Below are 25329 nucleotides of genomic sequence, written 5' to 3'. Positions count from 1 at the left end.
GAGTTTGTAAGGCAGAGCTGGGAGAGCCCTGAAATCCTCCATGTTTTTGTTTCTATGGAAACGATTCCCTTGGCATCCCCCGTCTATGTTCAGTATTCCTGTCTGGCTCTGTTTGTCTCACCAAAAAATCCAAGCCTCTTTCAAATATTCAGTTGGGAGGGGCTAAGCTTTACTCATCAGTCTTATTATTGTACAGCATTTTTCATGTGTTTATCCACAGAAAAGGGACAGTTTGGGGCCTGGCATGGCACTGTCCCAAGCCTGATGAGGAGGGACCACATATAAGGGTGAGAGGAGAGTTCAGTTACCAGAGTCACATTCACTATCTGGCCTCTTTGCTGCAACTGGCAATAAGACTGCAAATTAGTGCTAATTGTGAGGAGGACATTTTCAGCCAGTAGAATCTCTCAGTCCAGTCAGAACACTAAAACCAGTAACAATAACTGACACACATAGTGACTTCCACTGAAAGGGAACCACATCCTAATCTCCTAACTTGATTCGTATTCCCTTGACCGCTTCATGCATCTCTGAAATGCAGCTGCTTTTGGGGTGCCAGGCAGCCTTTGAACATCACAGAGCAAGGCTACAGAATACTTTAGGACAGTGAGTGAAGAATTTCTTATTCAGTTGAAACCAGAATTTAACTGCTCCTTTGGAAGTTGGCCAGGACACTTCAGTTAACGGCCATACTTTTGTGAAAAGTACCATGTCCCGAGCAATGGAGATTCTATCACTTCCTTCCTGAGATTATTCCACAGCCCCACAAACTTCATTCTTAGGAAAAATTTCCAAAGAGTAAGCCTATATTTTCAATTGCTCAGTTTCACCTTAATCCTATCCCCTTGAATGACCCTAAACAATTCCTTCCCCCTCCTTGCTGTTTATGTGATGGCTGCCATCTTGGCCAACACACTAGGGATGGAACTGGGGACCTCCAAAGCTGAAAGCATGAACTGCTACAACTTGAACAAAAGAGCCAAACTCTCTACTTGGGTCTGTACCAAACCCCTGTCCTTCAACAGAAGTGGCACAGAGGGGGACACTATAAGACACACACTCACCAGAGGATTACATTTGCAATCTTCCAATACACACACATTGTTACCTCCCCTAACAAGACTATGCCTATACTAGGCTTTTTTTCCTTAAATTTCCACTGTTGCTACTAGAGCTGGTTAAACACACACACACACACACAGATTTTTTTAATAATTCTTCTATCAAGATTTAGATGAAAAATATTGTGAAATGTATAAACTTTGAAATGTTTCAAATGGCTCTACTTGCTACCTTTGTTGTAGGTCCACAGGTATTAGCAATAGTGGAAACACTAGTGTAGACAAAATGCCAGGTAGCCTTCTGGATTTTAACCATCATGGATTCCAACCTTGCTCAGAGAAGGTCTAGACATCTCGAGGCTAAAGACACAGGTTCCCTATCTAAACTAGAGCTGCCATTTTTTGCTCCTACCAGTTAAAAAAAGGCTAAGGGCCACATCCTCACCTGATGTAACCTGTCAACTTCTTCATTGGCTTCAATGGTGCTATGGCAAGTTACACCAGTCGAAGATCTCGGCCTAAAAGTCTACTTTAAATAAAAATCCCTAGGTGTAAACAAGGCCAGGAATTTTGAATTCTTTGCTCAGGAAAAGTCCATTGACTTGCAGTAGTCAATGCATCATGAAGCCATAAATTTGCAGTACTTTTAATTTTTCTGTGTGAGTTCCTACCGTCCCTTATTTTTGTTGCTTTTCTCTGAATGCCCTCCAATTTACCACACAGTATATACTGCATTACATCTGAAAAGGCAAAAGTATGGCACACAGAAGCTCATTTTAAAATTCTGTAACTCCATTTCTTGGGAAGGTTTCTGAGACACACCGGGCTACAAATGAAGAATGTATGCCCCATAGATCTGAATAATTTGAAAGTATTTTCTGTGAATAAATCTACTCAGTGCTTTCTTGATCTGTACCGTCTTCTGCCATAGGGGTATAACATAAAAATACTTCAAAGGCTTTAACAAATTCCCTCAAGATGTAATCTTCAGCATTTCAAAAGTTAAAGACAATGTTTAAAGTGATCATGATGTATTTCCAAGGTACAACCATTCAGCAACTCCTGTTCACCCGTTTTCTGAGCCAGAAATTATACCATATATGTAACTTTGGTGAACATCTTGTCTATAGAGAAAAGGAGTACTTGTGGCACCTTAGAGACTCACAAATTTATTTAAGCATAAGCTTTCATGAGCTTCAGCTCACTTCATTGGATGCATCACTTCATCGATGAAGTGAGCTGTAGCTCACGAAAGCTCATGCTCAAATAAATTTGTGAGTCTCTAAGGTGCCACAAGTACTCCTGTTCTTTTTGCGAATACAGACTAACATGGCTGCTACTCTGAATCTTGTCTATGTTACAAATAACAACATTAAACTGAACCTGGTGGTTTGTATTTACTTTTGCTTATTATCTTTAAATAAAGCAGGCAATACCTTGTATCCAAAGACCTCCAAATGTTAAAAATGTTTAGACTTGGATTCAGCACCATATTTCCACAGTGAGCCAAAACGAGAGCTCAGATCTAACATTCAGCTTTGCACTTTGGTCCCACCTCTAGCATGAATACAATCTTTATTTTTAGTTTAAAGCCAAATGGCAGTTTTGAAACTGATGATCTTGGCTAAATCCAGGGTTCTTAATATCATCCAAACTGTTTTATATCAAACTTCCCTTAACCGTGGCATATTTAGTGAGAATGCAGATGATCAATTGCAGTCTGCCTTGCATGGTTAACTCAATCAACAAAGTACTAATGATTCCAGCATGTTGCAGCTTTTTTGGTTAATGAGAACCTTACTGACCAGATTTTTCCCTTTCTCCCAGGATCAAATGGCAATATGGAACAAGTTCTGGTAAACTGTAACAGCCTAAAGGCAAAATGCTGACCACCAACGGCAGGACAAGATCTGATAGATGGATGGTCCCATTTTTACGAATTGTTCAATTTCTGGTGGTGGCTGTCCAATGCAACAGAAACACTGAGAAGCGTGGAGCTGTGCTAAGTCCACGGGGCTACCTTGGTGTACATAGTTCTGAGGCCGCAGCCTTTTGTTTTCTGGGAAATGAGTCTTTAAGTTTCCAAGAATTCTCCCAGGTGGTAGAGCTCAGCAGCCATTTTCTATGCAGCTGTACAGTAGGAGACATTCAGGCTGTGCTCCCCTATTCGTGAAGACTGCACTTGTGTACTTTGTGTTGTTGCCCTTTTCCTTAATCTAAAATAAAAGTCATTTGGGTGTTTTGCATATGGAACTATAACAGCTAAATATGCCCTAAATTAAATGTAATGCTTATCACAGAATTGCAGGAGTGAGAGGTGGACAACAGCCCACCAGGGGTTCTCGCGTCCATTCCCGACCCAAAGCCCATGGAAATCAATGGAAAGAATCCCATGGACTTCAATGGGCTTTAGAGCAGGGCTCAATTTCCTTACAAGAGATCCTCAAGTATGCTTTTCAGTGACTCACATGATAAGTTTTTCACCACATTCTTATGGGAAACAATTCCACAGTTTAATGGATCTCCCTCTTTAGGAAAAATTTCCTGCTATAGAGCAGGCCGTGTGGCCCAGCGGCTAGGGCACTGGTCTAAAATGCAGAAGATCTGTGCTCAATTCCTGAGTCTGCCCCAGATCTTCTTGGTCACTTTGGCAAGTCACTTTCCTGCTTTATGCCTCAGTTTCTCCATCTGTAAAATGGGTATTATGATGCTGACCTCTTTTGTAAAGTGCCTTGAGATCTACTGATAAAAAGCACTATGTAAAAGATCTAGTATTATTATTCATTTTAATTTTTCTTTTGCTCAATTTCATCCCATAACTCCTGGGCTTTGAAACCTCTAAATGGTTCCATTTCCTCCCTGGCTTTTAAAGCTTTCAGATAAAAAAGAATGAAAACTGAGGGTGCAACTGAGTGACAGAGAGACCAGGAAAGAAAGACAGGAAATGGTTGATCCTCCAGAAGCCACTTCTTGCACTTGACAGATTTGTTTTGACCAGCCACCTGTTAGAGAATATGCACAGATTTGGTTTTGGTCCTTCATTTTTAAGAGGGGCTTCTATGTGCTTCTCTGCTTAAAAGGCATACATTTTAAATATCAGTCAGCTAAGTCATAGCAGGGGTGCACACTTGTCTTCAGTCCTCTCCTAACAAAGTGCTCAACGCAGCTTCCAGCAATTCAGACACTTAGCGTCACCAGTCTGAAAGCTCTTTGTCTCAGGTGCAGTCTCTTCTTTTCTACAGTGGGAAATATTTATGTCCATTTTATGGCCCACTCTGGCACATCGCTCCCGTCTCTGCTGGTTCTCTGGGAGCTGGAGAAGTCAGATACTGTCCCAATACTCCTACCCTCAGGAAGCAGCATCCTCCAATCTGCAGATACAAACAACGTGGAGAGACAGAGTAGCAGTGAACTCCTCCAAACTTTGATTCTCTCTGTTGCACTGGGCAAAGTTATATTCCTGCACTAGTCACTCTCTAGCAGTGAGGGTTGGGGAGAGCCTACACTCCTTGTGGGCAGCGGAGGGGAAGACAGGGTGAAAAGAAAATAGGAGAAACAGCCAAGTACCTGATTCTCCTCTCTGTGCCCAGACACAACCAGGAGCCTGTGGGACCAGGACAAGGAGGAAGGCACCCAACTGAACCAATACAGGCAACCTTAGGTGGTAAGATTGTTCCTCATGCACTACGAGTTTCTAAAGGGAGATAGAGAATAACTCAGGATCTGACATCTACCAAACCAACAGGCATGGGAACACAGTTATCAAGGGTGACTCTGTGTTTGTATAAATGCTTCTGCTCTAGGTATAGGGAATACTGTATCCCCCCCATGGGGGTCACTACTAATTATTATTATCCACTATTTGTATTATTGTAGCACCTAGCAACCTTAATCACAGACCCAGAGCCCCATCTCCCATTCTGCTAGGCGCTGTACAAACACAGAACAATCCTGTCTTCCCCTCCTCCTATAGGCTCACAAAGACACCAGCAGGTAGGAAATTTTCAGTGGAAATTTGTTTTCGATAATTGTATTTTTTTTTTTATTTTAAGCAGCAAAAATAAATTTACAATGCAGATTCAGATCCAGAATTAAGTGACTTGAACCCATCTCTGCTTAGTGCTGGAAGACGCGAGTCATCCCCTAATAACATGGCCTAAGATAAGTGAAAGTCCCTCTTGGCTTCACTTTATTTTCCTCGGGCATCAGGAGAGTGGAGCACGCACCATCTGACCTGCAATTCCAGACAGTGGCTTCAGTACAAAATAATTTAAAGCTAAAGGAAAAGTAAATGTCACAATTTATTTAAGAATTTGAAAATATGGTCTGGGGCATTGGCAGTACCAATTTCTGTACTGTAGCCCTCCCTCATGACAAGAGTTTTGACCTCATTGTGTTCCAATGCCAGGAAAAATGGGCAATCTTGCACTCGCTGTTAAAGGGGCACAAGGATAAAGTAAGGAATAAATCGGGTAATAAAAATGTTACTCCAGCTGGGAGGAAAGATAGTCTGCAGCTAACTGGGATTTAGGTCAGGTCATGGGTTCCAATTCAGGATCTATCATTAGTGTTCCAGGTGACATTGGTCAGTGCACCCACTCACTGCCTCAATTTCCCCATTTAAAAACAGCAATAATAAATACTTACACAACACACCCGTGAAGCTGAATGTATTAATGTGTGAAATGCAAACAACCAAAAAAAGGGAGCATATTCTGTCTTTTCTGTTTGTTCAATAGACCATAGCAAATACGTGAAGAGGTACTGTTATCAAATAATGCATTCTGTACAAATTACATCTCTTGTTATACTTACAAAAGACCCAATGACAAAGAATTAAGATGGTCTTATGTTTAAGGCACTGGATTGGGACTCAGGAGATCCGGGTTCAATTACTAACTGCCACAGACCCAGTGTGTGACCTTGGGCAAGTCACTAAATCTCTCTGTGCCTCAATTCCCCTTGGTAAAATGAGGGTACTAAACCTTTCTCACATCCTTTGTCTGTCCTGTCTATCTACACTGTAAGCTCTTTGGGCAGGGAGTGTCTCTTCCTATGTATGTTTAAAAAGCCTGGAACAATAAGGCCCCCAATTTCATTTACTGTAATGCATAACAAATATATTATATATTTAATACCGGGCAGACCAAGACTTGCAGGTAACAAAGAAAAATGTACATCCAGCACTGATTGATTGCAAATTTTTAAGCAAATATGAGAGAATAAACTTAATTTTTCCTCTTGACAGTTGATTTTGCCTATTCTGCCTTAGGAGCATAGAGGTGAATGAACAGAAGGTTCTTTGGACCAGTCGATGAAGCTAATGTCCAACAAATGACCTTTCCTCATTGCCTTATAAATACCCGTCAACTTCAGAAGCACCATCATAGTTGAACAGAGAAGCTTAAAGCCAGACTGTTCATTAGACAGCAAATTATTATCCTGGAGTCTTTAATGAATTGGCTAGAGGCCAGTCTTCCCTACAGTTTAGGCACCACTGGTAAAATGGAAAGTAGCTGTTAATTGGTTTACATGGGAGAGAGAGGTCTTTTAAGCCAAACTCTAACTAGACTGTTCAAGTGGTGATGGCATAACATACAAACTGAAATGGAGGAGCAACACATACAGTACAATCAGAGAACCTTGAAAATGAACAAAAGACAGTAATCGCTCAAGATTTCATCTATTTTATGGCATCACTAACATTCAACCAATTACAGATATTTTAATGGATATAATCATAGAAAAGATGCAGGGAGTGTTTCACATTTTAACTCCAATTTTCCTTTGTGCAGTAGGTACTAAGGACTTAGTAACTACTGAGTTACAAGCCAAATTATTATCTTCTCCAATATGTATAATGTTTGTACTTATTTCTGAAACCTGAGTTACTAGCTGCCCTTTAACAGCCTATTTTGTGTTAAGTGCCACATCATCTTTATCGTCCTGTAGCCATTTGTTATGATAATCGTTAGTAATAATCTTCTTCCGAAGTTTCCTGTTCTAAAGCTGCTATTTATAATAGCTAGAAAAAGAACTGAGAGTCCAGACTCCTGGTTCCTAATATCAGCTTTGCTGTTGACATGAGCAAATCCTTCAACGCCTCCTGCCTTATCTGTAAAATGAGGCTATGTACCTGCCCCACTGATGTGATATTGGATAGCTGAGATCCTTGGACAAAAGGTTTTGTAGCAATGTAAAGCACAGATTGTAAACTCTTTGAGACAGAGACCCTCTTTTTGTTCTGTGTTATCACAATGGGGTCCTTGTCAATGACTAGGGCTCCTAGGTGCAATCGCAACACAAATAAATACAAGTAACAATCATAATAATATTGACCGTTCATAACTCAAAACTTCTGGTGAGTTAATTCCAAGCACAAACAATGTAGAGGACATACCACACTAATGTATCTGTGCAAGGAACAGGCAGAAAAGCAAGGATAACAACACCCTGTCTTTTCCAAGGGCATATACTCAGATATACTGTAGCAGAAGATTAACAAGGCATACACTTTAGACTGTAGTGAATCTATAGGGCCTGAGTCTCCATTCCAGTGTCATCACTTACACCTGGGCAAAAGATCCCGTTATGATCCAGTGCATTTTACACCCAATTTGCACGGCTGCAGATGAGGACACAATGTCCCAGCCCGTGGTGAATCAGGCTACGAATGCCTCAAGCCAGTGGCACAGTGGAAATAAAAACCTGTGGGTGCTTAGCTGTAGAAAGCTAGGGCAAGAGGTGAATAAGTGAAAGTAATTTTTTCTGCTCCCTCCCCCACCAAATAAAAGCCTGAGGAGCCCACACCTGATTATCTATTTTTATTATTAATCATATTTATTATGGTCATACCTAGGGACCACCCAAGAAAGGGGCCCCATTATGCTAGACACTGCACAAAACACCAAGCAACAGACAGTTCCTGGCCTGAATAAAAAAGTCAAAAGGTGCCTAAAACTGTCAGAAGCATTAACTGCTATTATTAATTATTATTATTATTATTAACCCATCTTGCATGCTAGCACACGACAGTGAATCTCCTGAAATAAGTGTGATAGCTATCCAGCTAAAATTGCCAGAACACTTGCAAGCTTGGAGCCATTTGTCACTGAGTCATGGAAACAGCAACACGTTTTATAGAAGTGGTTAGAAAAGAAAAAAGAAAAAAAAAAGAAAAGAGGCTATGTGACTATATAAGTAGGGATCTACGTTACACATTAAAACTATATTAGTCGTGTAGCAGGGACTTAGTAGCCCTGATGTGGACTATACCATCTCCGATTAAGGAGGCAGCATGTCTAATAGTTAGAAAAGGGGACGAAAACAACGTGGAGTCTGGTGGCACCTTAAAAATTAACAGATTTATTTGGGTATAAGCTTTTGTGGGTAAAAAACCCACTTCTTCAGATGCAAAGGGAATGGGGAGTCAGGGTGCCTGGCTTCCATTCCCAACTGTCACTGACTACATGACTGAAGACAAGTCACCCCTTTGTACCTCAGTTTTTCCCATCTGTAAAATCAGAGTAATGGTACAGCGTGGCATGCAGTCACCATTCTAGGGAATTAACAGGTATATCCCTCTAAAACTGAACCTTTGTTCTAACCGAGTCGTCTATATGCTTTTTCTACATACTACTACTTTGCACTGCTTTGGCACCATTCTCAGCAGGATCTCCCCCACTTACGCAGTAGTTAACCCTCTCAACGTCTCTGTGAAGAAGCTAAGGAACATACAGAGAAACGCAACCATCACTGCAACACACAGCCGCTGTTGAACATCACTCAGCAATGCTGCACAACAGCCTGGTGCCAGAAGTAAAGAATTGTCCTATGGCCACCTGAAATTGAAGGGGGTGTCTAAGTGTCTAAGTCAGCAGACTGTAAGAACCTGAGCTGCAGTGTAGTTCCTGAAATACCTATACTCCACCAAGCATCAGTTTGGGGCTCCAGATCCAAACCGACTCACAGAGAACAGTGCTGCTTTCTGAATTACCAATAAAAAGCCATTCATCACCTGGAGGACCCCTTATCCACCTGTTGAGCCAATGCCACCTTGCTTAGCTTGCGAGATCTGATTGGAACCACAGGACAAAGTGCTACCTGCAGGAATTCCCCTGGGCTGGAGAGGAGTCACTGATCAGCTCAGCACGGTATGCATAATTATGGGGAACATTCCCACACGTGCTGGAACAACAGGGCTGTCGGAGCAGGCTGCTTGTGAGCAGGGTCTCTTTGTGCGACTCCCCACTTGCTGCTTTGTAAATTTAACTGAGTCGGTTTGCCTTTCATTTTAACGCATTCTTTTGATCTGTTGCTCTCCGCTTTCTTGTCTCACTGAGTTCGCTGACACGGTATAAGTCTGACAAGCCCAGACAGGCTCACCTACTTTTTTCCTTTTGCCTTGTACACGTTAGTTCTCCCGCTTCAACCAAGCATGTAAAAGCATCCGTATAAAGATAGTGCTGACAGGCCAACCAAGTGTCGTTCTCATTTGACAAAGGAGGAAAACGAGACACACACACACAGCTGTTAAATGACTTGCCCCTCAAGGAAGCACAGCAAGTCAGTGGCACTGCTGGACATAAAACCCAGGTGCCCTGAGTGTTTCCTAGTCCCGAGCTCCAACCTCTATTTTAAGATTTTATTTTGTTGCTCATCCCTGTAGTAGGTGGGCACCATCCATGTAAAAATCAATAATCTGTAGCATGGGGCACGGGTCACTTGCTGGAGGTTTCTCTGCTCCTTGAAGTCTTTAAACCACGATTTGAGGACTTCAATAGCTCAGACATAGGTGAGGTTTCTTGCAGGAGTGGGTGGGTGAGATTCTGTGGCCTGCGTTGTGCAGGAGGTCAGACTAGATGATCATAATGGTCCCTTCTGACTTTACTATCTATGAATCTAAGAAAGTCCCTAGTGGACTTTGTGGACTCTTTGGCAGTAGCCCCGCAACTTCTCCCTGTGATGTAACCCAATTCTGAACCCTGGACCTGTCCCTACAGACAACTTACATATGAGAGCAACTTTATTCATGTAAGCAGTGAGGAAGGACGGTCATGGGGTTGAGGCACTCTGCTGGCTACTCTGAAGATCAGCGTTTAATTCCCAGCTCTGCCATAATCTTACCATATGACCTTTCAGCCTTGCCAACCCATGAGTCAGGCCCCTAGAAATCAAGAGATTAGCTTAAAAATAATGATATTTTAAACATCATAAATCTGAGTTCTTACTTTTGAGGGGGTGGGGTGGGAGTTTGAGCCTTCTGGGTTCACATTTTCAAAGATTTTCTGCACAACCACAAAGGTTAGAATTTGTTTGTGAACGAATGCTAAAGTTATCACATGCGGAACTCCAAGAGTTGGGACTTCAAGAAAAACCCCAAATATTGCAAGACCCATGATACAATCAGCAAAGTTGGCAATGTGGGACCTTGGACAAGTCATTTAATGCTTGTGCCTCAGTTTCCCATCTCTAAACCTGGGGATAACATTCCCTTTGTCTGTCTTGTCCATTCCGATGGTGAGCTCTTCAGGGCAGTGAAGGTTTTACACTGCGCATGCACAGCACCTACCACAACAGAAATCTTGATGGGGTCCAGATACAGGCATTTCTATGATATAATAAGAAGTAGCCCCATTGGATTACTCATGTGAGTAAAGTCACTTACATGCATATCTGTAGAACAAGCTGCAGTGATTTAATATAATTTATCCAAACTGAAATAATACAATATGTCGAAGGGGCTGTATTGTCAAAACATCTACAATTCTGACATTCAAAAGAAGCTTTAAACCATGTACAATCTTTGATTAAAAAAATACATTATTTCAAAACAATCCTAATGTCTAATGTTTGATTGGCTAGATTATTGGGCGATCCTGAACTGGTATAAGTCGCTGACATCAATGGAGCTCCACTTATTTACCCTAGTAGAGGATCTAGCAAATTATCTTTAACATATTGGCTGAAACCAAACACAAATAAATAGTGAGATCCACCCTATTCTGTGGGCAGCCCAATTCCTCCCTGTCTCCGAGTCCTCAGAGTCATAAATTAATGCATTTCATAACCAGCCTTACAAAACAGACATATGGGATTTGTACATCTGTGAAACATATGACACACTTTCTCATGTAAAATAAATAATTTTGCAAAGCATCTATCTCATAGACTTAGATTCTTAGCGACATTTAATATAGGGAAATAATCTACACTAGAAAATCAGCTGAAGTTTCAGGTTTATAAAATATTAAATGATAATCATTTGCATTATTATAGTGCCTTTCATCCCAGAAGGTCTCAACACGCTTTACACGCATTACCTATATGTGGCATTTCTAAGACTCCTAGTGCTTGATTAGTGAAGGCATACTTTTTAGGAATCACTTCCCCCATTACTGAAATGAGGCTACATCAAGACTACAACTTGATACATGAATATCAATTTAGGATAGGAAGTGGAAAATGCCATTTTCAGATGAAAACACAGGTGGAATTTAGGCAGGCAGACAGTAAATAGCCAAACTGGAATTTGACTCAGACACTGTAGTTAACAGCTAAGATTTTTAACAGGACCTTGGTTTTATGTCCCATTCAAAAGAGGAGAACTCCTGCAGCACAGTGACCCACAATACCTTGGCAGGGTTCACTGTGGTCTAGTCACTATTCGCTCAGAAAGAAGATGGACAATCATATATACAGAATTCATGAGAGTTCAATAAAATGGTTTAGCAAGCTCCCACGCAGCAGAGCCTGAACTTAGGCTGGATCAGGGTAGGTTGAGAGAAAGGCTGATCTTGTGGACAATGCACTGGACTAGAACTCAGGAGATTCTTGACTCTGACACAGACTTCCTATATGACATGGGCAACTCACTTAATCTCTGTGCCGCTGTTCCCCCTCTGCAAAATGGGAATAATAATATTTCCTCTCTTCCATCCTTTGACTTTCTTGTCTATTTAGGGTTTGAGTTTTTCAGGGCAGGGACTTTCTCTTATGTATCTGTGTACAGCACCCAGCACACTGAGACCTCAATCTACGCTAGGGCATGTAAACATAATCATCATCAGGCTCCAGCCCCCCGCTCCCAACCTCTTTTATATAATCTGTGATTCAGGCTGCTGTAATCCAAGGCATCTATGTTCATTGCAAGCATTTTGTTATGCCTGTGGTGAGGAAAGGGAGAGAGCACAACCAAATGCGAGATTGCTGCACTGTGTACACTACCATTGTTGACACGAATGGCGACTAAAATCAAGAATCACAGCTGTTGTTATAGCAGTGAAAAGCCTTATTGAGGCTGCTAAGAAGCTCATCCCCAAAAGCAGCACAACTTGTTCGCAATGGGGAATGATCATATTCTATTACAGTACACGCTGTACAGTAAAACCAGATGCATTTCACAACGTTTGGCCTAAGCCTGGGTTTGCAAAGAGAATGGTACATAAGAATTACCAAGTTGCATATAAAGCGCACACACCGAAAACAAAAAAGAGCTGAGTAAATGCTGCAAATGAGAATATTTAATAATTATACACTTTAGTATGACACCCATCACAGTAATAATTGGATGCACCGCACATGTATACCCTAGAGAAGCAAGAACCACAATGTATTCAGGAGACAGTTCCCAGCCCTGCCACTAGCCTGCTGAGTGACTCTGGGCAAGTCATGTCCCTGCTCTGTATCTCAGTTTCCCCATCTACTTATTTCCCTCTATAAAGTGCTTTGAGAACTACTAATGAAAAGTGCTATAAAAGAGCTAGACAGTATTATCATATGGCTTAGATTGAGGCAACAACAAATGGAAGTTGTGTATGCTCCTTGGGAAGTCACCGCCTTTTTCTTCTGTGTTTAGCACAATGGAATCCCGATCCCCAGTTGGTGTCTGTACTGGGTGTAACTGCAACCCAACTAAATACATTAATAGTAATCTCTCATGTATAGGGGCCTTTACTGCCCTATATGGACTGTCAAGACCAAGTCTTTCAAATATAACCGTTTAAAGAGAACAGTCCTAATTTATGGCCTGTTCTAGCTCCCACTGAAGTCACTGGGACTCTTTCCCTTGACTTCAGTGAACATTGGATTAAGCCCTTAGTGAAGCCATTCATTTGTTTCGGCAAACGGCTTAACACACTCTGGAGTGCTGAAAAATAATAACAATTAAAACTGGCCAAAATTTTCTGAATTCTGATGTCTTCTCAATGAAATTTCAGATTTTGAGAGGGGGAATAAAATTGGGAATTGTTTTTAAAATAAAATTTCCCTGAAGTTCCTCCTATTCCTCCTGCCCCCGCAATGTTTTATATTTTTTAAAATTTCAGTAAAAGTCTGCACTGATATTTTGATGGAGAGAAAAACCTTGGGCAGCTCTTCTCCAACGGTTTTAAGTGAAAAATGTGAATTTGAATTTGCTCTCAGTTATACTGGTGTAAACAAGGAGTAACTCCAGTCAAGAGAGAATTAAACCAATCCAGAACCGATGCAAGGGAGAGAAGAATCTGGCCCCAAGACGCTGTACAAAGTGACACGCATGGGTTTTAGTATTTTTCATTTAAAGTATGTGTGTTTATCTTTCTCATGGGCTTTGTAGTGACCCAAGGAGTCACTGATGAACCAAAAGACCTTTTCTTTTCAGGGTCACACTCTCTCCCTCCCTCCGTTCCTGGCTGATGGCAATACCGTGAGAAGACCAACTTTAACTAGGTCCTAAACAGTGACCGGGGGCGGGGGGAGGAGGGGGAACCCAGAACACAAATACTGAGATACTGGGAGCCTATCCACTTGGATGCCTGGTCCTAGCCACTTAGTGATATGACTCATAACTTACGTGTGTTGACAGAGTTTGTATCTGTACGTCATGTTTGCCACAAGGCAGGCAGAGAACTACAGTGAGACAGACCTGTGCTATTCTAAGAGTCTGTTTTTGTCCCCATACGCCAGGAACAGCCATCTTACCTTGCATCAAATGTCCATCTTTGCCTTCAAAATTCTCCCCAAAATTCATGCTTCCCACTCAGGTGTAGGTCTTACAGCAAAAGGCTCTTTGGAAATGCACAGGATAGTTTATCGTGAGAGATGTTTGCAACAAAATATATGTGACCGTGTGAAATGGGTTCATTGGAACCCCAAGCCAAGTGACGGTCACCTGGTTTTGTCTTGTATTACAAACCTAATCCCCATGCCAGGTTTGCTGAAAGCTTCACTGAGCTTTCAGCAATCATGGGCCAGCTTAGAACTTTGCATTGTGGTGCCCAAACAAACCCCTGGATCCAAACAACCCTGAACTCTGGATCACTTTGTATCTAATCGAAAACTTAACTCCATTGGTGGCATCACAGGAATAACTCACAGCAGTAAGGTCCAAGCCTGGTAGCAAATGTTCTCAGGACTGGTCCCTAAAGCTGTCGGATAGGCAGCACTTTTGCTTCACATGGAGCTCACTCTTTGACTTTCAGAGTAACAGCCGTGTTAGTCTGTATTCGCAAAAAGAAAAGGAGTACTTGTGGCACCTTAGAGACTAACCAATTTATTTGAGCATAAGCTTTCGTGAGCTACAGCTTACTTCATCAGATGCATACTGTGGAAAGTGTAGAAGATCTTTTACACACACCAGCAGGAGAGAGGGGTGGGGGGGAGGTATTTTTTCATGCTTTGTGTGTATAAAAGATCTTCTACACTTTCCACAGTATGCATCCGATGAAGCGAGCTGTAGCTCACGAAAGCTTATGCTCAAATAAATTGGTTAGTCTCGAAGGTGCCACAAGTACTCCTTTTCTCTTTGACTTTAACTCTTAAACTCACGGGGCCTCTATTGGCATTCTGGGTTCGAGTCAACTCAGAATCTCCAAGCAAAACTTACTCTAAATTGCTGAGTTCCACCCAGTTGCCTGCTGAAATCATGACACACTGCCATGAATGTCACATGATTTCAATCAGAGCCAAAAAGTTCACTGCTCTTTTGCAAAGTTGAGGGAACTCACTGGGACTAAGTCGCGGTATTCAGCACTACATCTGAGAGCAAGGGCCATTATTTCAAAGGGACTACTCAGAGAGAAAGTCACTAGTCAACGTAAGCAAGGGGGACAGAATCTGCCCATAAATATTTATAAACTTGGAGCATTGGCTTTTACTCACATATCTAACGCAAATGTCATTTCATTGATTATAAACAAAAGAAAGCCAGGACAGAGAAGATTAACATTTGTGCCCATGGCATGAATAATCCTAATTACAATATTAAAATAAAAACAACTGCATATCTTTCAACCACCGCCACTCTCAGCCAAAGTGAATTTTCAGCACCAAATAAAATCCAACTCCTCCACACTCCATGAAATAAATACCGATGAGTTCAAGTAGCGATGCTCAGATTAAAGCAAGCTTTAGGGAGTTCAGATCCGGGCTTTTGGTTCAAGCCCATAAACTAGACAGTTTAAAAAATGGTTTTGAAATCTAGCAAACTTTGAATAAATATTAGCCCACACAAACGTCACCAAGAAGAGTTTATCCCAGAGTGATCTGCCTTATTAGTTCTATGAATTTGATTTCCCTTTTCAACCCAAACCCTACAGAATACAAACTAAGGAATTTGGGGATGGTAGGGGGCACTTTGAGATACTGGAAAGTCTGTGAGGGTTTCAGAGCTTGGATTTATATTCCACATCTTGAATTAATTGTCCCCTTCCCCACTGCCCCACTCCCCAAATCCTACAAGCATGACAGAAATAAATTAGCCAGAGGTACAGGTCACACCTTCCAGGGCACTATGTTCTGCGCAAAATCAATAGAGAAGATGGGAGTCGCAAACAGCTGAAGCAGAAGGAATGATGCATTGATGGCTTCACATACACACAAACAAAGGACTTGAGAACAACCCTAAACCCTGCTGCCTGGTGAACACAATACTCATTTATTCAACCACCTGAACCCTGAGAGCACGAGGGAAGGAGTTCAGCAAAGACACCTGTTCTTTCAGGGTCTTTACGTGTCAATGCAGGATATTTCACCACTCATTTTCTGCTAGGGACATGGCCCAGATCAAAGTCCCAGATTCAGATACCTGCAAACTTTTAGATGCAGAGGGACAACATCAGCATTGAATTTAGTCCCAAATTTTGCAGTGGGTTCCTACCTCTACAATGGCTAAACCAAAGCCCCAGAGCCCTGAACTTTGTGGGGGTTCAGATTTCCAAAGTGGAGGCAGAAATAAATGTCACAACTATTTTTCTCCGCTATAACGGGCCAAACTATAATCCTGGATCCCAAACACTCCTGAACTTTGCAGGTTCTGGCAATACAGATCGGAACCTGAATTTTGGAGCTCTAGTTTTCAGTACCTAGTTTATACTGCTGTGCTATTGACTATTCTGTCAAACTCCTTTTTGAATATAGAAGCCATTAACAGCAGCCAAAACCGGTGTTACATTCAATTTGTTATTTTAAAGCAGATAGGCAAAATCATGAAAATCACCTATGTGGCTTAGGGAAGCTTAAATCCCATCTTCAAAAATGACTTAAGCACTTAAGAGTTTAAGATCTATGGAAAGTCAATGAGACTGAGGGCCAGTTTTACAAAGGTCTTTAGGCACCTAAAGATGCAGATAGGAACCTAGTGGGATTTTCAAAAGCTCCTAAAATTGGTCACACACCTAACTCCCATTGAAAGTCCATGGGAGTTGAGCACATCTCCTGCTTAAGTGTATTGTTCTTTGGTAAGTAGAATCTAAACTTCTCCCCATATTGAAATACAATGTAACTCTGAACTGGGTACTTACTTTTATGATATCTGCGGACAACACTGTAAATGTAATTGCCTTTATCGCCACTGCAACCTGTAAAAACAAACAGATTTTTTTCTTACAGCAACACAAATAAAGCACTGAACGTTTGTATTTTGGTTATGGTCACCGCCCTATCCTATGTCCCAACAGCAATGATGTGACTATACTTTCAGCCTCTCTCTAACATCAAGAAGAAAATCAGTGTCTTCAGCTTAGACAAAGATGTCCCTGGGAGATTAGTTCCATATTGTCCCCTTCTGTCCCCTAACGTGGACAGGCTCCCTCTGACAAGGCTCCTTAATGCCCCTTGCTCCTGCTAGTCCATGATGAACTGAGATTGCTCAACTTTATTCTGATCTGCAGCAGCACTTAGAGCTCTGGCTAGTCCTGCGGTGCTGATGCCGCTGGCTCGGGGAATTCATTTCAGTAACTGAGGGACATGGGATATAAATTCTTTCCTCTTTCGGTGAAGCTGGTCTACCAATCAAATTATACAAATGTGCTACAGTGGGGGAAGCCAATAACATAAGCATAGCAGTATTCGGAGAAAAGCTTTGCTCGTACATGTTCCAACTTGCAATGCAGCCTTCACAGGAAACGCTAGGCTCTGTGGTAAATGGGCGGCAGAACAGGTCAATGTAACCTTCTAAGGATGCTCCTGATGCTGCTGCTTTGGATTCCCACATTTTCCCCACCTCCCCGTCATTACGACCATTGCATTCCTATGGGGCGCGGGGGGCGGGTGATGGAAGAAAGGGGCACACTCATGGGTTTAATAAAGAGGATGAGGATAATCAGTCTCAATCAAAATCAGAACTGAGGCTGGAAATACAAATGAACACAAAAATGCTTCCCGCGGCTTGGCTCAGGAGCCTTAAGAAGAGCCCTCTGAACGAGGGCAGAAGTACAGAGCAAGATCTCACATTCCTGCCTGAATACTGCAGAAAGGACTGTGCAAGGCAATGCTACTTTAGATGTCATAAGAGATGTTGCACTGCATTTCTGCCCCAGCCCTTTTAAGAGAGTAGGCACAGCTGACAAAGAAAGGTTTGCTGAGCTGGTTCGCAACAGCTGCTCGAGATTACACCGTATCGGCCTCGAAACGGAATAAGCAAAGCTATGCCGTCTACCCCCAGGATGCTTGGAGATACTGAGAGCCTCCACCATATTCCCGTATGTTTCCAATTGTCTGAAAGTACGACATTTTCCAAGGTCTGCTCCGTAAACACCAGTGGTACATGGGGACCTCGCCAGAGATGTAGGTGTCTTGGGCCTGGTTTTCAAAAGTGACTTGAAATTTTGGATGTCTCACTTTTTGGGACCCTTCAAAGGGCTCTGGATTGTCAGAAAGCGCTGAGCAGAAATCAGCCTTCTTGAAATCAGGTCCCTTTAAAGTGTCTGAGGAGGGGCACCCACAATTGCTACTCACTCCTGAAACTTTGGGCCACTGTGTTTCTGTCCTGTCCCACTCCACCCCAGGATGCTGACCATTCTCGAAGCAAATGTAACTTGCTGCTTTGGGGTAGCATGGAACGTCCCGTGTGTCTGCTACTCCTACTTCCTCCATCAAACAATCACGTCTGATTGTTCTGGGTGGCCGTTTCAAAAGACTTGTCCCAAATTTTAAGGAGGGCGAATGAGCAGGATCACAGATGGCAATTAGAGCAGAGAACTGCATTATAGCACTTACCCCATTTAAATTGTTCAGCAATCCAAGACTCACTGCATGAGTGTGAGAGCAGAGGAACGGCAAGTAGAGTGACATACATTGAATATATTGTTGGCTATGAATGGCATCGGATATGGGTGAGAGCTTGGAAAGGTTTGGGTACTAAAGAAGTTAAACAGACGCTTTAAGTTCATATGCGGAATAAAAGCACCAGCACATTTCTAGTGTGAAAAACAGGAGAGAGAAAAGTTTGGAGATAAAAATAAAGGTGATGTGAGGCCAAATGGAGGACCAGGTTAAGAGCTGATTGGTCCTCCGTTGGGGGACTGTGGTGAATGGGAAATGGGCAGTATCCCTTTAAACAGATTGGGGCTCATCTAGTGTTGGGGTTTCCCTTGTTGGGGGGAATGGACTCAATATTCTAATAGTTCTTTTCTATTGATAACGTCTATAGCCCTACCAGTTGCTAAATCTTAGACTGAGAGATGGGTTGCAATCATCCAAAGATAGTTTCTGTCTTGCACTAGAGATGGGTCCAACATGAATGTTTGGATCTGAACTCCCTCAAGTTGTAGGGGGGAGTGGTGATAGGACGGAGGGGCTGTTTGTGCCTACATCAAAATTTTGTGAATGGTCCCTATCACTAAAATGACCTGAGCCAAATCTGTGGAGCTTAAGACCCTCAAAGTTAGCGGTATTTGAAATCCAAATCTGGTTATGAATGTTTGCATCATAAGCCTCTCTCTATTCTGCAAGTATAAAACACCTTTCATCAAAAGGCCTCACAGAACTTTACAAAAAACTGTCTAAATGTCACTAACCCCATTTTCCAGAGAGGGAAACTGAGGCACAAAGGGGCAGAAATGACCTGCCTCAGCCACACAGCAATAGAACCCAGGTCTCATAAGTCCAGTAGACCACACTGACTCCATGATCCTCTGAAGCTTGCTAAACCACAGGAGGGGGCAGACCTAGGTGGGTTTTCCTGTCCTGCTTCCAGGCAAACACTTCCTTGACGCCAACGTGAAGAACAGAGAAAAGAGAAAGGATCAGAGTGCTTCAGGTCTGGTCATTTTCACATTCCTTTTGTTTGGCCCCAGATATCCTTGCCTCTTTCCTGTTCTGCAGGTAGCAGGTGACCCCAATGCAAATCAATTGAAAGATCCAAAAGAAACAGGTCAGATAACCCCATCATTCCCACTCTACACCCCACCCCTGCTATTGGAAAATAAAACTGCTGACTTATTGTACATGAAGTTGCAGAGTTTTCACTTACAATCAACTCAGTAGTAAAACCTGTGCATTGCTAGCCCCAAAACAGAACATGCCATTCCTAATCTATCAATAACCTTCCTTCTGCTGAGCTGTGCTTTATTCCACAAAGAAACAATTCCACTCTTAGTACTACTGGATAACAGAAAAAATAGTTTACGACAAAGTAATTTACTTCTGCATATGCATAGTCCTTATTTATTTCCTGGATTATATCAAGAGTTAAAAGACACTTCCAACATATAATTTGTAGAGTCAGTGCAGTGCATACTTTCCCCAGTTAAATTTAATGTTAAGTTTTGGTAAGAAAAATCTCCTCTTTGTAGTACATTTGAAATGAGCATTTATCAGCACGAGCAACTAAATGAAAACACAGTTTCTAATCTGTCCAGGATAGCCATAGACTAAAGACACCTTTTAAAACTCTGTATTATTTGTGTCTACCTCTCATTTAATAGTCATTTTCTTCCTTGAACACTTGGCCTATATTTAGAAAACTCTCCCTTAGACAGTACAACATATCAAGAAAAAGATTGTTCTTTCCCCTCTACAAAAGTTAAAAGTGTTTTAAAATCTCAGTCGATGAAACTTTTAAGTAAGCTCTTAAACAAAAAAGTGTAAAGTTCTTAAATTATTTCAAAATGCAAGCATCCACTATTCTAAACCTGTTTTTTTAAAGTAAAATCTCCTCCCACCTCCTGGCAACAAAACAAATAATAAATTTCACAGAAAGAACTAGAGCCTTACATTAATAGGTAAAACATCTACATTCAGATTGGAAATGACCATATGAACTAGCCACAAGAATTGCTTGATAAGACAGAGTGTATTCTTCAAAAATGTGTCCTATTTTCAGCTGCGGGGGGAGGGAGATTAGCCTTTTAAAAACTCTAATCATGCAGCATAGAAGCAAAGAACAGAGCTCTTAGCAAACACTTTTTTAAAAAACCTGCTAAGGTCAACAGTATCAAGTTTTCAAAAGTGGAGTTTGCCCAACAAAAAAATAAACTTTTGTTGCAGCGATTTCATGTAAAACAGGTTTATCTTATCAGAGATACTGAACAACAATAAAGCTGCTGTTTAGCTTAGAAGATGAACTTTTTAAAGAAGTTTGATATAATTTATATTAAAGTATTTGAGGAGGTGGGGTGGGGTAGGAAACAACATTAAACTACTGCCACAAATACTTGGAAAACAGTTTCTATTCAACCTCTTTACTGACCTAAGAAGAAGTCTTCACTTCACAGGTAGCAAAGTTTCCTCTTCTTTCTCCATTGGAATAGTCATATTTGCATTCAAGCACATTGTATTACTGACACTGAACTGATCATAAAAGAATACTGTTTCCAATCTTCTGGTTACAAGAGAGAAGAAAGAAGGAAAAAATGCAATCCAGTCAGGTATTCTTTCCTTGTGAAAAGTAAATCCAGTATTCTGGAATGAGTTCAAACACAGGGCTTGACAGGCAAAGGAGACAAGCTTTTGCACTGAGCATGCTTGGTCCTGCATTGCCTCTGCATGAAACACACTTAATGAACATTACTTCCTTCCCAGTGGTTACTCCTAGTGGAAGTCCACACCCCCTACTCTTTCAGAAGTCAGGAATGCAGCTGCAACCAAAGTCCAGAAAACAGGCCCGATACCCAGACAAGGCCCCACAGATCAATAAACTCAGGTTGTGACCCGCAGGTCAGTTTGTCAAATAGGACACATCAGGGTGAGTTTTTTTTCTACACTTGGTAGAGTTTGCTTTTGTGCTTCAGCTAAAGCTACGCTCTCCCCTAAGAAAATAAAACTGGATCAGCATTTCAGTAATGGTTAAATGTGCTGATAACATAAGGCAATTTTCTTTCAAATCTATTCCTCCCAAACTCACTTTAAAATAAGGAAAACATTTCCTGCTGTAATGCATCATACAGAGTTAGAGTTGTAGGTTCCCCTACAAACGTTGCTTAAATTAGCATAGTAATGGATTATCCAGAGACACAATACTCCCTTCTGATTTAGTTAAATATTTAGGGCCCAATCCTGCTCCTTTCTTAGTCCAGGGGAGTTTGCCATTACCTTCAATGAAAATGAGACCAGGGCCTTAGACAGCAAGCTCTGTCTACTTCAATAACCTGTACAGGATGGAGCACATTCCTGGCACTTTAATAATTACAATATTGCCATCTCCAAGTGTTCAAAATATCATAAATCAGACCTCTTCCCCTCCCCAAAAAATCGACTTTAAAATTATGATTTTAAAAAAACAAATAACAATATTTGGGGGGGGAGGTTCTTTTTATTTGCTGTCTGGATTTTGAGACTTTAGGTTACACTTGGGTCACATTTTCCAGCTTTTCTCCACAACCATAAAGCCCAGAAATTTACTCTTTTTTAAATGAAAGTTGGTATTCTCATGACTCCAGGAGCTGAGGTTTTAGTAAAAACACCAAATAGCATGAGACTCCCACCAAGGGTACGTCTACACTGCAGCTGGACAGGCATGAGAAGACAGATGTGCTAAGTATGTTCAAACTAGTGCACTAAACATAGCAGTGTGGCCACAGCACCCGGGCGGTGGTTCCTTGCTCAACCCTCTGGGTACATACTTAGGCAAACTAGCCCAAACCATGAGCCATGCCACCCCAGCCACACTGTTATTTTTAGCATGGTAGCTCAAGGAGAGCTAAACACATGTGTCTACCTTTGCTGGGAAGATTTTACAAACTCTATGGTCCAAATTCATCCCTGATTAACGCCATGAACTTCAGTGGAGTTCTCGAGAAATGAATAGGGACCTGCATTTGAAACTGGAGATGGGCCTGAACCTGAACTTTGAGTGTGACTAACTCCAGACTCTGGAAGAGATTGGATCCAGGTCTGAACTCTATACTGGGTGAACCAAAAACTTCGGATCCAAAAACTTCCTGAACTTTGCAGCTTAAAGTTAGGGATCTCTTTTACCCACTGTTGTGTTGGGTGTGCACTAGTTTGGATCGACTAGGAACTCATCTGAATCCCTTGCCTGGAACAGGAACTAAATTTCAGAAGTTGAGTTCACACGTCTCTTCACTTCCTAGTTTTGTTCACGGTTCCAAGAGAAAAATCCACAACAAAGGCAAGTCTTGCTATATTTGTGGCCTGTATAAAACCAAGAAATATTAACATACATTAACAAGAAATGTTAACACGGCTTGAAGTATCTACACTCTGCTAACCAAAACTAAACAAAGGAGGTTTCCCATTGCTACATTTCCATTTCACACAACGAAACTTGCCTTCACAAGTGACTTTATGAGGGCAACAAAAGCAGACAAATGCACTGGATTCTATACCTGGACCATCATTCCAACTTTTTTTTTTCCTAGCTGTGCATCGCAACCATCCAACAGAACGATATGAAATTCCTGTTGCCACCTAATATAGTGCCATTAAGCCCTTGGCATCAAGAGGCGTCAGATACTGATCCTCATTCACTGCAAAAGGAGTTACCAGTGCAAATGAGTCCATTTTTCCTGCTTTCAGTGCATGAGGAGCTAAAGCTGAAAGGCCGCAGCCACTCAAAGATCTCTGATGTTCCAGTAGCGTTACGGATAAACTAACTGAGTCCCTTGTGGGGGCTGTATGTCCAGGGCCCATTTTCTATTTGAGTGCCACAACTCTGAAGGCACATTGCAAATATGCAGTCTGTGAGACACAGTGGAGGGAGCAGACTGCCGATTCCCTTCATGCCTAATTACCCATAAGCACTTGGCACGGTGACTATTTAGCAGAGCGTTGGCCTGGCTTGCAGACGAATCCTCTGTCCAAGTGGAATGCGTTCCATCTCCAATTTTCTTCTTGAAAGAAAACTAACATGGGGCATTCGAGTCCAGAAAAATGATTCTCTCTTGAATTATTTGGCATTTGGAAGGTATCCAGCCCCCTGTCGGCCAATGGTGCAGTGTTTGTAATTAGGCAGTGATGCTACCCCAGGTTTAGCTAAGTGCTCCTTGTTTTCACAGTGACTGGCCCCATTAATGGGAAATGGGCCTAGCTCCACCTGTGACTAATAAGCAGCCTCTCTGCTGAGCCTGTGGGGCAAGGGGTTCAGGTGATAGCCTGAGGAGCACCTGGTCCTTAAAAAGGCCAGCAAGAACTCAGCTGGGCTGGAGAAATTGCAGGGAGCAGGAAGCTGAGTTCCTGTACTAGGACTAGTGGCTGGGGAAAGAAGCTAGCTATTATGTGACGCCCAGGCAGGCAAGCTGAGTGAGAATGCAAGGAACAGGAGTCCCTGGGTCAGGGCAAGGACCGCGAAGGGCTGCGAGAGGTGAGGGGAAAGCAGCCCATGTTGGGCAGAGGAACTACTTTGTTTTGAGATTATGTCTAAATTCTGTTTATCCAATAAATTGTGCCCTGAGGCAAGAGCCTGGAACAGAATCTGGTACGGCATCACTTCATTCTGGGCTCGTGAGAAAGCCCACCAGCGCAACTCAGCAAGATCCACTAAGGACCGATTGTTGCTTCGGATGTTGCCACTCTGTTGAGAGCCCAACATCTGCCCCTTCCAGAGCTAGTAAATCCAGCTGAGGCAGTGTGTCTAGGATGCATAAAATGCTTCCTTCTCCTGACACCAAATAAGCCTGGATCCCGTCCCACTGTACTGTGAGAGTCTGAAACTTGGCCACACTATTTACAGCATCTTCTTGCCGGGGGGATTTGAGTTCTTTCATGATTTTTTCTCCCATATGCAAACAGCAGGCACCCTGAACGTGCCAGCACTACCATATGGGAAGCTTGTATCTATCTACCTGTAAGTGCTTACCAGAGGCCAGGCTGGGCACTACAGTTATGCCTGGTGTTAAAAATGAAATATTTCCCACGAGATGCCATTTCTGGTGGCGGTGCTTTCACACTGGGGGCCCTAAGCAGGAATATTTTGAACCCCTTCCCCACATGACACATACTAGAAAGCAAATGGGGGGGGGGGCCCTTGAGCTGCTCGGGGCCCTAAGCAATTGCTTAGGCCATGTCTACACTAGAGACCTTACAGCAGCACAGCTGGACCGATGCAGCTGCACCACTGTACGATCTCTCGTGTAGCCGCTCTATGCCAATGGGAGAGAGCTCTCCCGCCGACATAATTAAACCACTCCCAACGACTGGCAGTAGCTATGTCTCTGTGCACACGACCACTTATGCTGGCAAAACTTGTAGACATGGCCTTAGTCGGCTTATGCCTAGCGCTGGCTCTGCTGGTGTCATCGTTATGAAGATTGTTCTGGTTGCTCAGACACTTTGGTTGCTATGCTCTTTAGTGAGATAAAAATTAAAGCTATTTTGTGAAGGGTGGGAATGTGGGTGAAGCCATGTCAGGACAGGAAGCGACGACTATCATACCAAATTAAAGTTGCAGGAGGAATTTTAGGAAAAACACGCAATCTGGAATTTGGGCGGAAGACCGAGATGCCTTGGAATTGTTAATGGCAAAAAATCTCTAGGTCATACATCCATATAAAAATTGACTAAAGCATGTCTGCCAGAAAGGCATCCAAACATGAGTTATTGGGTTCAATAC

General features: G+C 42.3%; 1 long non-coding RNA gene across 1 annotated transcript in view; it reads right to left on the bottom strand.

Annotated features, from left to right (window-relative positions):
• Positions 1–21151, bottom strand: part of LOC311511399 — an 83221-nt gene extending 62070 nt beyond the window's left edge. Inside the window, exons 1-2 of the long non-coding RNA XR_014709278.1 lie at positions 21010–21151; positions 16841–16897 (exon numbers count right to left, since the gene is read on the bottom strand). This is a non-coding gene — a long non-coding RNA (uncharacterized lncRNA). The remainder of the gene's footprint in view (positions 1–16840; positions 16898–21009) is intronic.
• Positions 21152–25329: the final 4178 nt, after the last annotated feature.

Source organism: Lepidochelys olivacea, assembly GCF_965140295.1.
Source record: "Lepidochelys olivacea isolate rLepOli2 genome assembly, chromosome: 22".
Classification (NCBI taxonomy): Eukaryota; Metazoa; Chordata; order Testudines; family Cheloniidae; genus Lepidochelys; species Lepidochelys olivacea.
This window is presented reverse-complemented; position numbering and strand designations above follow the sequence as displayed.